The sequence below is a fragment of the Pituophis catenifer genome, unplaced genomic scaffold (genome assembly GCF_029215685.1).
Source record: "Pituophis catenifer annectens isolate HBS135680 unplaced genomic scaffold, rPitCat1.0.hap2 SCAF_2, whole genome shotgun sequence".
Classification (NCBI taxonomy): Eukaryota; Metazoa; Chordata; class Lepidosauria; order Squamata; family Colubridae; genus Pituophis; species Pituophis catenifer.
The window spans coordinates 119686870-119699244 of NW_027256882.1; positions in this window are offsets into that span (position 1 = coordinate 119686870).

The following is a 12375-nucleotide window of genomic DNA, read 5'->3' on the forward strand; positions in this document are numbered from 1 at the left end:
AATTAGATAGGGTTCTCTGTAGTTTTGTAACTTATTAACTAGATCTGTATCTTCTTCTTCTCTCTTTAGATAGCCATGAGGCATGAATGGCTAGATCCAGGAGCTAATCAATGGCTCTGTAGGAGACAGGGACAGTCGTTTTTACTAATTTCATCCAACCCTCTTTCCAGAAAGGCTGTTGTGAAATTAATGATGGAGAATCAGCTACAGAGGACCCTATGTTCCCACTAGTACTTGAACTTGTGGTTTCAGTTGGTCATAATAGGGGAGACTGCTTAAGTTTACAGTTACTGCAATGTAGGCCCCACAAGAATCACTGGTCTTCCCCATTTTATTATCAGCCCTTCAAAGTAATGAGACTAGTAATACAATGTCACGTAGGTCAGTACCAATTTTATTGTAAAGCTATAGTAGTAGAATCTGAATGTGCTATTCTCTCCCCTCCTTTTATCTTTGTGAGAACTAGGGAGGGTCATGTCTAAAACATTTACTCAGGTAACATTCCTGCCCCGGACTCAGTCTTCCTTTATCTGACCATTGTCTTGTTTGTGGCTTTTCCTCCTATCCATTAAGATCATTTTCTGCCCTCTACAGCTATTTAATATATACAGTATGTGGAATCTCTGGAAGAATTATGAGGTTGAGATGTGATCAATAAGCTGATGACATTCTGTTATATCAGTACCCTAGCCCAAATTGGAAATGCCATGGAAAACCTTAACCTGGGTTGGAGGTTGTCAGAGGTACAACTTATTAAACTTATTAAAAATGGAGTTATTAGTCATCAATAAACATCTAGGCAAAATAGTAACATCAGTCCCAGTAATTAATCCCAAACAACTCGGATTGGAACTTTGAGGTTCTTCTAAACTCACATCTTCGGCTCAAATAGCAGGTGGAAGCTGAGGCTGGCAGGAGGGGGGGGGCTTCTGTACAGCCTCAGCTGGTGTGGCACTTGCTTTGTCTCCACTTTCACCAAGTTGATGAGAAAATATCTATTTATCATTGTGGTTAACACGAGGTGGGGCTGTGGCAGGGGAAGAAGATGAATCATGACAGTTTGCTAGACCAGCGGGTTTAGCCATTAGTTAAAATCTGTTTTAGTTTTGTGCAAGTATTTTGTGGAGGTACAAAGATATAATTGCTCTCAGGAAACAAATGAAAAATGGTCATAAGTACCTAACAAATTAGATATGGTGCTGAAGGAAGAATGTGGCTCACACTAAGATAAAGCCAAACAAAGATAAGATTGTTAAATAATACCTATATTATATTGTTGTAGGTACAAATTTCTCCTACTAATTCTCAGAGAGCAGAGAATTGACTTTCACGGAATGTTAAGGTATTAATGGATAATTCTAGAAAATCTCTAGATACCGTGTTTCCCTGAAAATAAGACCCTGTTTTATATTTTTTTGAACCCTGAAATAAGCGCTTGGCCTTATTGCTATGCGCTCAAAAGTCCAATTGGGCTTATTATCAGGGGATGTCTTATTTTGGAGGAAACAGGGTAATATATATAAGAATTTCCTTTTAAAAATAAGTAGTCATTTTAGAAATAATCACAATAACTTCTTAGATCTTTGGTCAATAATAATATTGATAACGGATTACAAGACACCAGCAGAAATGCCGCCCATTAAGCCACCATTATCACAGGTATAATGTTTCTTTGTTGTCAAATGAGTATGTTAGCAATACATAGTCAGAGCTGTTGCAGTCTTTAAGCTTATTGAATTTACAAGACACACTTTGAATAGATTTTTGTGTATATGCTGTCACGTATATTGAAGTATGTGCTACTTAGTTTTGACAGATCACTAGAGAAGCTGACACTGTGTCTATGCAGTAAGACATATGTTACATAAGTAAGCAGCAAGTTCATTAACTTACTGTCAGCCAAATAACACATTTTAGACTCATGCATGATTTGCCACATAAACCCTGAAAAAAAAATTACTTGGATGGTTAGTAGTGCTGCACAACTTTTCCAAGCCAGAGTATGCAATATGAAGCCAGAGTTCAACTAATGTTCTTTGTTGTAAATCCATTTAGGATTGTAGATTATCTGAGTAGTATTTCACCTGAGAAAATTGATATCATAACTTGAACCTTTTGTGCAAAGGAAAAATATCAGGATGTACAAATCCAGGGAAAGAATTTATCAGATTATCCATTTCCACAGTTCAATAATGTTATATCCATGAGACTTTGCAAACATTCAAAATTCCATGTACTGGCTGACCATTTTCAGACAGCTAGGTACCTTGTTTTTCTCTTAGTGATTAGAGGCCTTGGTTCAAAGTTTCTTTTTTTTCCCTTTTTCCTAGAAAAATCAACTAGGATATTTGTGGAACTGTTGTCATATACTTTCATCATTGATCGAATTAAGAGACTTGTGCCTTCTTCTAATTAGATTGAACAGAATTTCCCACAATGATTTCCCAGTAAAGCTGTGCTTATCTACTTGAAACTACTGTCCTGCCAGTAAATGTATGAGGAACACTTTTAGAGTTCTCAGTCTGGAAGCAAGTGGGGGAAAAAACCTAGCCCAGATGCATTACTAACAATGTCATATACCAGGATTCAATATTCTTATCACTAGCACTGAGTCTTTTACTTTAAAATATCAGTAATTCCTAACCTGCTTGAGCTTTCTTTTTGGTATCAGGATGCACCATTTTTTATTGTTCTTCTAGATTACAGGTAGTCCTTATGTAGTGACCACAACTGAAATTGGCAACTCAGTTGTTAAGTGAAGAAGTCGTTAAGTAAGACTGCAATTATGCTTATGATATTACTTCAGCTTTCCTTTGTTTAGCAGATCTGCAAAGGTCATAAATGAAAGGGCTGGCCATAAAGTTACTTTTCCATAATCATCATAACTGCAAACAGTTGCTAAACAAGGCAATCACTAAATTAAGACTATCAGTATCCTGGCAACATCTTGAAATTCTTAGTTACGGACTATATGTAATCTATATATAGACCAGTTGTCTATAGTTATTTCAGGACTAGTTGTCCTTTTCTTGCCTTGCTGACAACTTGAGTGAAGTTGCTCCTAACATGCTATCTGTGCTTAATTTAATCATAAAGTGTTCCATTATTCCAATATTCTAGGTGTGCATGACAATGAACCATAAACTAACAACATGGATTGGGTTTCTATAAAATGCTAAGCTAAAATGGGGTTTGGAAGTTGTGATTTGTTCTGTCACACAAACTTAATTCATTTATTATACAAGCAGACTGTCCCAAGGAATTTACATTGAGTTTACTTGGTTTCAGCAATACATAGACTGAGATTCTACTCAGCCTTCCCAAGCCTTGAAGGACATACCCCACCCCCCTCCCAAAACCTCCTAATTGTTACAATTTTATAATTTTTAAAATAAGAAAACTGGGAAACATTAAATACTGTATATGACAGAAAAGTAATCATGGTAGCCATATTTAAATTTAATATTCAACATTCATCAACACAACCATTTTTGATTTTGCTTGACTAGATCAGGGGTGTCAAACTGTCATGTCATCAGGTGATGTATCACAACTTTTTTTCCCTCTTTGCTAAAAGCAGGGAGGGCATGGCCCGTAGGCTGCGAATTTGACAACCCTGGACTAGATGATAATGATGAAGATGATAAATTCCAGCTCCTCCCTTTGTTATACAACTCAAGGTTTATATGAGGCTCACAGCCGGGGAAAAGTTATGCACCCATATGTTCTCAATCTTTACTTGTAAACATAATTGCTCTATTCTGATATTTTATTCAAATAACTTCTATATTACTGTTGAAGGAAATTGCATGGATTTATCTTTGTAATCTTCAGAAGTTGAGCTGTTTATTCTGTTTCCTGAGCAAGAATTCTACTATTCAGATAATAATTCGAGAATCAGTGTTGCTTCATACCATAAATAAACCTAGTAAACACAAGGCCAATTTCCTTAGGTTTACTATTCTTGACTTTGTTTTCCAAAAGAATTGATATTCTTGAATTGAGCTCAACTTCTGGAGATTACGAAGATACAGCCATGCAATTTCCTTCAATGTTAATATAGAAGTTGTTGACATTGTCCTCTACTGATGGTTTGTATTGTTGTTATTCAAAAGCTTCTCAATGCTAGAATTCCTGGACATCTCCTATCAAGTACTTATCAAGCTTAGATTCTGAACCTAGTTGCCCATGTGCTATCACTTTCTGAGCATACAGGAACATATAATTGTGAATAAATTTTTGAACAGCCTTGATCTCAATGGAATTTGTATTCAAATAACTGTCCTACATACCAGAAGCTGAGCATGTTTAAGTGGTCTGCAAACACTGGAAAATGTCTTTTTCTTACATGTTTCCATTAGGAAGACTAGGTATTTGAGTGCCTGTTTCCTGCTCTTCTGGAGTAGATGTTGATTCTTGACTCCACCCTACCTCCCAGGGATTTCTGTTTCTAAGAAGGAGTGCATTTCTGAAAATGGATTGCAAAATATTGCTGGAGGAAAAGTAGGTTAGATTTACTTTCTATTTGAAACAACTTGTAAATCCAATGAGTAGTAATGTGACAGTACTCTATGTTTGGGAATGTATCATAAGAGTAGAAGACAGTGTACAGCTTAATACCAGTTCCCAATGTAATGATGAAATAATTATTTGCTGGGGTACAATTATCCAGTCAAATCATGGAGTTTAAAAGCTGTTATGAAGTACCTTGAAAACTTATTTAAGATATAACTCATATTCCTATCATACGTGAGAACTTCAAAGACAACATCATTGCAGGTGTTCCTTATTTTACATTGCCTCAAGCTGAGTAAATGCACTTTTCCTAAGTGTAAGTCTTGTTCTGGTTTCCACAGAAGTAATGCTGACCCAAAATGAGTAGCAGACTTTATCTTTAAGAATACTGCATATCTAACAGTAATCATCCTATCTAGCTAAGCATAGTGATTGTCCCATAGGAATCTTTATATTCTGTTCTGGTACAGAATAGAAATTAATTTCAGAACTGCCATTGCCATTGCTCCTCTATATATTTTCAATGGCCCTAAAGCAAAGAATATAGTCTCAAAAGAATAATGACTGCATTACACCATCTTTTTCTAATAATGGAATTAATAAATTGCCTTATTACCTCCAGACAACTGTAACGCGTTAGAGCAAAAACAACCAAAAGCATAAAGTCTAAAATGTATCATGGCAAGTTTTTTTCCTATAATAAATGTGTAAGGCTTTAATATTACTACAAGATTCTTGTTTTATTGTCACACACAAAATGAGCCAACTGTAAAGCAGAAGATATAGCCAAACTGTTACTCAAACTCCACAATATAATTCAGCCACAACTACAATATTTGAGTCTTCTTTATTTCAATAATATAATTATATGTCTAATTAAAGGTCATGGAAATCCATGGAAGTCAAATGTGCTATAGAAGCTACACAGAACTAACCTGGTATTTCAAGGAGGCATGAAATTTTGATTTCATAGCCAGCCCTGCTAAGTCTAGGTCCTTGTTATTCCATTGAACCAGCTTTCATTTAATAGTGACACTGCTCAATAGATATATGGCAATCATGTCCTTCCTTTCAATTAGTTGTTCACCTGAATTAATATTTGTGTGGAATAGTGTAACTATGAAATCTAAAAAAAAAAAAATCAATACTTCAAATATCCACAGAATTATTGCTTTTTTCTCAAACTGCACATAAATGATCCTAGTTTAATATGGTATTTAGTGCTATGTTTTATAGCTCCAGCTGATGAATATAGAGGTAGATCTAACAGCAGTTAAACAATTAGGCGAGAACAGTCAGCAACTAAATAAGGAAAGAAACTATGTAAATATTATTGCTTTTGAATTAATTATATAATATATAGAGCTTCAGGCCTGGAAGACTTCAAATGGGTGAAAGTGGGGCAGTTAGGGAAAGCCAGTGAAATAGGTTGGTTTGATACTGCTCCCACTGGTTTTTATGCTTCTACCTCTAAACTGTCCTCTATTGGAATTCATTGAGGATTAACTAACCAAAGGAAATAGACATTTCTTTTGAGCAATTTCTTATATTCAGGCATCCTTGCATATGCTAGACTTGTCTTTGAGGTGGATGTATCCCGAGGGGCTTCCAAAGATTTCAACACCATATCAGGCACAAATGCTGTGAGCCCTTTTACTGAACAGCATCATATGTTAATATACTGCCGACTGGTTTTTTAACTTGTTTTTATTGGGATCTTGTTTTAACTGCTGTGAGCTGCGAACAATCACTGGCTGGGTGGATATACATATCGAATAAATAAATAGTAATAGGTAAGCTGGGATACTAATACTGTACATAATTACATCATATTTATTTTCACTAGAAACAGCAAACAAGATTATTATTAATTCAGTTCTGAATTCTTTGGGAAGGAGAAAATCTGTTAGACAATTGATAATCCATGGATGTTCCTAGAGGGAATAAGTCTACCATTTGGAAAACCTTGTTTTTATGGCCCGGGGAATTAACCTTCTACTGTCAATCTTTTTTTATAACAATGTGAACAATAATATTTATAAATGCAAATATTGCTACTCACAGCAACAGAGGAGCCAAAGGCTATCAATGGGATAATTAACTTGATTAATTTGGGCAAGTTAGTGCTCTAACCTTGGTTAGCACTACAGCATAGCTCAATGTATTGAGTAAACACAGCCACAGAATTTCTTCTGTGTCTATTCAACTCAGTTATTGCTTAGGTGACAATAAAATGGCAATCCATGTTTCTTTGTAAACAGTCCATTAAAATGGAGTTTGGCCTGTAAAAGTGGTTAAAAATGGCCAAACCTGACCATTTAATCATGAGTAATATTGGCTCAGTTTATCAGAGAAAGTGGACAAGTTTAATAGCAATTAACTCAAGAAGGAGCTGAATTGCATTATAACAGGTCAGCTTTCATTTAGCCAACACAGTTCTTGAACAGGTTAATTGGCTATAATATTGTTGAGAAAATTTCACCGGAGGAGAAATTGACAAGAACAATGCCAAAGGTTGTATTCTAAATGGGAAGAGAGCCATCAGCTTTGAAATTAAGTGGTTCCCACTCAGCACAAGAAAGGTGACAGGTTTGCTTGCCCAGAAAATCAAAGGTTGCATTGAAAAAAATATAATAGCAAACCCAAAAAAATGATTAATGAATTTTGTTGCACACTTAAAAATGTTTCCAATACAATAGCTAAAGAGGGTAGAAAACAAACTCTGAACCAATCTATCAAGCAATTTCTGCAGGATAATTTTCATCCATTTTGATTGTATTTCATGGACTTTCTATCCAAATGAACAGAACCATAAATAGGTATTAGATATCAGTCAGGATAACAAATATATAGAGAGAGATAGATTTGACAGCTTGATCATTTGGATCAACTATAGTGCATAAAAATTATGAATATCTGTTGTTGTTTGTATACATTCTAGATGTAGCCAAAACTGAATACACAAGTGTTTACATTTTTACTGTATTTCCTTCAATAATGAATATTCAAACATACAGTCCATTCATTTAGGAAAAGATTCCATGAAATGCAGTCAAAATTATGCTGTTCACAAATACAAATGGTCATCTAAACAAGAGGTATTTACAAGGACTATAGGTGCATATGATGGATACATATATTGATTGTCTATGAAATGCAGAATCACTATTTGTCAGGTCAGGAATAACTAACACATTCAAGCCCAGTTAAAGTCACTATTTTAAATGAACACATATGCACAAAAGTATACGCATATTAAAAAGTGGTGAAATCCATTTTTTTTTTTACTACTGTGGGCATGGCTAGGTGAGCATGGTGTGGCTTGGTGGGCGTGGCTAGGTGGGCATGGCAGGGGAAGAATACTGCAAAATCTACATTCCCACCCCACTCCAGGGGAAGGATATTGCAAAATCTCCATTTCTACCCCACTCCAGGGGAAGGATATTGCAAAATCTCCATTCCCACTCCACTCTGGGGCCAGCCAGAGGTGATATTTGCCATTTCTCAGAACTACTCAAAATTTCTGCTACCAGTTCTCAGAACTGCTCAAAATTTCCGTTACCGGTTTTCCAGAACCTGTCAGAACCTGCTGGATTTCACCCCTGATGTTAAATACATTGTTGTGACTCCGACCCCCGAGCCCGTCTTATCAGAGGGAGAAGACTCTGAAAGTGAAGGAGAGGAGTTGGCAAGGCCTCCCTCTCCAGGACCCTCCTCTCTGGCAATGCCTCAGGTGTCTTCCGAAGGAGAAGAGATAGGCCAGGAGCCAGGCACTTCCAAGCAGCCGCAGTTAGACAGCGATGGAGATAAGTCTTGGCTGGATCCCTAACAGCGTCGGAAAGACAAGCGCACGCAGCAGAGAAGGAGGCATGCCAGAGATTAAGTTGAGTCACTGGACCACACCCCACAGGGGATAAAAGGGGGTGTGGTGGCCATTCAGGCTTTGTGATGGACAAAACTGAAAAGCTAGCAAGTCATACTGCATTTCTGGAACTTCGTTATATGCCTTCCTTGAATTTATTATGGACCGGACTTGACAATTCTTTGGCTTTGTGAACTTATTTTGGTTTATCCGACAGAGGAGGAAAACCTCCCTTTGTGAGTAAAGTTTTTGGCAAGCAGCTTCTGGGTTGCTGCCAATGCTGTTATCTCAAAGAAATTCCTGACTGCTGGTTTTATTAACTCCTGGCTGACTGTTTGTGTGCGTGTGCGAGTCGGGGACAGAACACACATATAACAAACAAAAACAATTCAAAATTTGGTAGGACAGGAAAGTTCAAGTGTTAGTGATATGATAGATCATGTGTTCTAAACTAATAAGTTTAGGTTCTGTTTCTACAGCATATGTACTTGTTTAAATTAATTTCTATTATCCCAATTTTTTGGATTTCTATGACATATTGAATGATAAATTATCTAAACTGACTGGATTCATTCAACATATTAGGCTAAAATGTAGTTGGCCGGTTTGCGAATCTGCATGTCATAGGAACACAGCCTCAGGTCATTTAACCAATACTGATTAATAGCATCTTCTAGGGTCACCTAGACATCATTGAGACAATACAAAACTGTCCTCCTTACTATTATCTCAACCCAATAGTGCGGGGGTGTCAAACTCACAGCCCGCGGGCTGAATGCATCATGTGCTGGCCACGCCAACCCCTGGTTTAGCAAAGGGGAAAAAAGTTGGGATACATCACATGATGACGTGACAACGCAAGTTTGATACCCCTGCAATAGTGAGTGGGTGATGCTAGGAAACACTGTAAATCAAGAGTGAAATCCAGCAGGTTCTAACAGGTTCTGGAGAACTGGTAGCAGAAATTTTGAGTAGTTTGGAGAACTGGCAAATGCCACCTCTGCCTGGGCCCAGAGTGGGGAGGGAACGGAGATTTTGCAATATCCTTCCCCTGCCACGGCCACCAAGCCATGCCCACAGAACCAGTAGGGGAAAATTTTGAATTTCACCCCTGCCGTAAATCACTAATGAGGATCTTAATTTTGATCACGATAGGAAATCTAGAGAACAGGGGTGATTAAAACAGTATAGGATAAAATATTGCATTTTGTAATTAGTCATGGATAGTTAAACAAATACAATCGACACAGACTACCTTTCCCTCTTTGATTTGTGTCTCTCTTCCTGTTTTAGTTTCCCTCCGACCAAAAATAAATGGCTTTTAATATAAGGTATCTAGGTAACATTAAAATAAAAGTATAAAGTATGCTTATACATTCACATAAAACTTCCTAATACTGCCACAAGCAAATTTGGCAAACGGGAAGTAACCTGAATAACTAATCTCTCTGTCAGCCGAGCATTATGCTGAGATGGGCATAGATCCAACTTGTTCTATCCTTGCTGTCCTTAAGGTGGCAATTCAGGTGGAAAATGTATAATATTCAGGCTTGGAGCAGGTTCAAAAAAACCAGAGGGACTCCCTTTTCTGAATGGTAACCAGCAATAAAGTTTGTATTCCTTCCAACCATCCTATCAATCTTCTAAAAAGCTGAAGCAAAAGCTGATTCACTTCTGACAAGTTCTCTCATTCCACAGTCGCCTGGAGGACACGGCATGGAAACCAGTGGGAAAAAAAACAATAACTTTGCTCCCCAAACTACATCTTAACTCTTGGCACTTATTATGTTGGCTTTGGACAGATGACAAAAAGCAAGTAACTTCTCACATTACTCCCAAAGTATTAAGTCAGCTCTGTGTCAAGTTTAAAGCGATTTTGTGAGAGATTATTTTTGTGGCCAAGGTTCTGTCTCTGTTGTAACTCTCATTCTACAACATGAAGAAGTTTTTGAGGAGATATTCAAATGGGATAGGCTTTGCACAATTGGTTATCAAATGCATTGCTCACAATTACAAGAATAAAAATAGTTCTAGGTCGCACAAATTACTTTGTACCCTCCCCTAATAAAAGTAATCATGCCACAAAACTGGAAGCCCAACATTGGCCCCTCATTCCCTGAATTCTGATGCTTCTAGGCAGCAGCAAATTTAACTCTTTATCCTACCAGATTCACTAACCCACAAGTTGCCAGATATGTTCATTGAGATTGGAGACCTTGCAGTTTTGAAAGCTCCATAGGACTGCTCTCCTTTGCTCAGGGCTCAACTATTAAAAATGTGATTAACAACAAACACAGATGGAATGTTGTATGGAAGAACATACCTCTCTACCAGTGCATTGTTCCTCCTGCACCTTCCAGCTTTTGTTTAGTTTCTAAACATTGGCTTATCTGTCTTGTAGAAAAATGCTAAACCACTGTTCAAAAGGAATTCAAATAATAGCTGACTGACCATAGAAGGGGTTCATGAGTTTAAAAGACTTTCAGGTAGAGACAGAGAGCCTCGACTGAAAGAACTTGACTCTACCACTGCTCCCACACACAAAATGGGCCAGAGTCCATGGATATATTTCAATGCTGTTTTGTAATAAGGGAAACCTCATTTTGACACTGGAATAGCTAGTAATGGACTGAAGATAAAATGGAGATAGCCTCATGAGGACATGGTACTTAAAAGGTTTACTGGCATTTGTGACATGGTTGGGTCCAAGGGAGGAAAGACCTTGAATGGAAGCTAGTTCCATGGGGAAACAATAAACTTAACTGGACTAAAATTGTGCTTTATTACAAAACAATTACACCTGACAACACTCATATTTTCCTTTGGTCCCATTATATTGGCCTCATTTGGTTCCATCCATGTGTGAGATTAAGTCATTATTGTAAATTCTTATTCTTATTCTACCTTTCAATAACAGACAGGATAGCATTTATTATTTTGTTTTGTTTTTTCATACATTATATTGGGGATGAGTTCAGATAGTCAGTATTGAAGTGAGCATGATCAGAACTATGTTTGGAGAGTGTTTGGATAATTAAACCTCTGCTTTCTAGCCATTTCCTCCTAGCACAGGGGTGTCAAACTCGCGGTGTCATGTCATCACCCATCGTAAGTTACTTTTTTCCTTCACTAAACGGGGTGAGGGAGTGTGTGGCCATGGCCAGTGTGTGACACATCTGGCCACAAGTTTGACACCCCTGTCCTAGCATGTGTCCTATGTATTAATAACTATCATTTCCTCAGTTCTGTTTTTGATTCTAACTGATTTTCAAGCTTCAAACAAGGTTGAGAAATGGCTTAATTCAGGGAAGAAGTTAAGGACATGTTTCATTCATTCATTCCTTCACCCCACCAGTATCAGTTTACCAGGTCTATATACAATGGTAGGATGCTACCATTGGCAGTAATTCAAGACTTTTTACTACTTATACCTAATTAGAGCAGAAACATATCCTGCAAATTTCTTCTTTATGTCCTTGAAAATTAAACAGGGTCCTACCACTTTAGCATTTGGATGAGAAATTACCAATCTAGGAAGTTTAAAAAATAGTTTTTATAGTTGACTAAAAGCCTGATGTATGAATCCATGAAATCACCAGGAATCAAGTTCAGTTCAATGGAGACTTTGTACTGCTTTACTGCTCATTACAGATGCCATGGACTCCAGAACTTAGATGCCAGATAAGTTGTCATTACTTGTGTAACTGGATCAACTCCCCAGATAAACTGACTCCAAGAGCCAGATGCTTGCACCATCAGAGAAAGGGCTGAGGATCAAATTAAGAACAGCAATTTCAAATGTTATTCACCCCTCTTGACATATACTTCCTCAGTCACTTGCTGCCTCCTGATAGGGGATTCTTTCTATACTGACATTGCATTGTGGATACTGTATTTCTTGCTCTGTGGCCTTTTCCTCGCCCCCACTGTACATTATCTCTTTTCTGGTGTGAGCTGCTATTGCCAACCCAATTTAAACTATGTCAGTTTGGCTCTTC